We start from the raw sequence: 1,477 nt of genomic DNA on the forward strand, positions 1-1,477 counted from the left end.
AGAAGGCATTGTTACTATAGGAGATGACAGCCCCATGCATGTTATTATCCTTGAAGACCTTCCAGTGGGACAAGAGATGGTGGTGAAGACAGTGATACTGATGATCTTGACCCTGTGTAGGCCTAGGCTAATGTGTATATTTGTCTTAATATTCAACAAAAAAGTTTAAAAAGTTTTTAAAAAAATAATTTTTTAAATAAAAAAAGCTTATAGAATAAGGATACAAAGAAAATATTTTCGTACAGCTATATAATGTTTGTGTTTTAAGCTAAGTATCATTACAAAAGAGTCTAAAAGTTTAAAAAATGTTTTAAGTTTTTAAAGAAAAAAAATTACAGCAAGCTAATGTTAATTTGTTATTGAAGAAAAAAAATTTTTAGTGTAGCTTGAATGTGAAGTGTTCATAAAGACAACAGTAGTGCACATAATGTCCTAGGCCTTCATATTCACTTACCATTCACTGACTGACTCACCCAGAGCAACTTCCAGTCCTACTTGCTCCAGTGTACCACTTTTTATCTTTTATACCATATTTTTACTATAACTTTTTTAGCTTTAGATACACAAATACCACTGGGTTACAATTGCCTAGAGTTTGAGTATAATGACATGCTATACAGACATGTAGCCTAGGAGAAATAGGCTCTATAGCCTAGGTGTGTAGTCGGCTATACAGTCTTGGTTTGTGTAAGTGCACTGGATAAAGCTGAGCAGGATAGAACCCACTGCAAAAAGTTTTACTGCATGTTTGACTAATGATCAATTCCATTCTCAAGACTGAGATGCTTTACAAGATTGAATTCCAGCCTTGACAAAGCTACATCTCTGAGATTCATATAGTTCGCCCTTAGTTCTGTAAGTGACACTTCACACAGAAGATGATTCATCAATTTCAAACCTTTCCTGCAATGTAATACAGGATGAAAACTAATCTGGCATGTATAATTAACATTCACGGGTTATTAATTACTTCTGTAAGAAGAGTATGCTCATTTTAAAGAGTTTGATTAAAACACAAATTTTCTTATTTTGGTAGTGTAAAAGGTGGTAATATTTAAATGATTTTTTGCATCAAATTCTTATAACTTAAAATAATTTCTCAGAACTTGATATCACACCAATCTCTCCACTTTATTCAGCTGAGGTTGTTATACAAAATGCCATATATTGAGTGTCCTAAATGACATATATTTATTTCTCACAGTTCTAGAGCCTAGGAATTTGAAGATTAAGATACCTGCAGATTCTCATCCCAGTGATAGCCCTCTTTCTGGCTTACAGGTAGATGCCCTCTTGCTATGCCTTCATGTAGCAAAGAGAGTGCTAACTCTGGTCTCTCTCTCTCTCTTTTTTTTTTTATAAAGACGCTAATCATATCACAGGAGCCCTACCTTCATGACCTCTTCCAAAACTAATAACCTCACAAAGACACTACCTCCAAAAACAAGTTACTTTGCAGGTTAGGACTTCAATGTAT

This window comes from Pteropus alecto, unplaced genomic scaffold (genome assembly GCF_000325575.1).
Source record: "Pteropus alecto unplaced genomic scaffold, ASM32557v1 scaffold155, whole genome shotgun sequence".
In the NCBI taxonomy this organism is placed as follows: domain Eukaryota; kingdom Metazoa; phylum Chordata; class Mammalia; order Chiroptera; family Pteropodidae; genus Pteropus; species Pteropus alecto.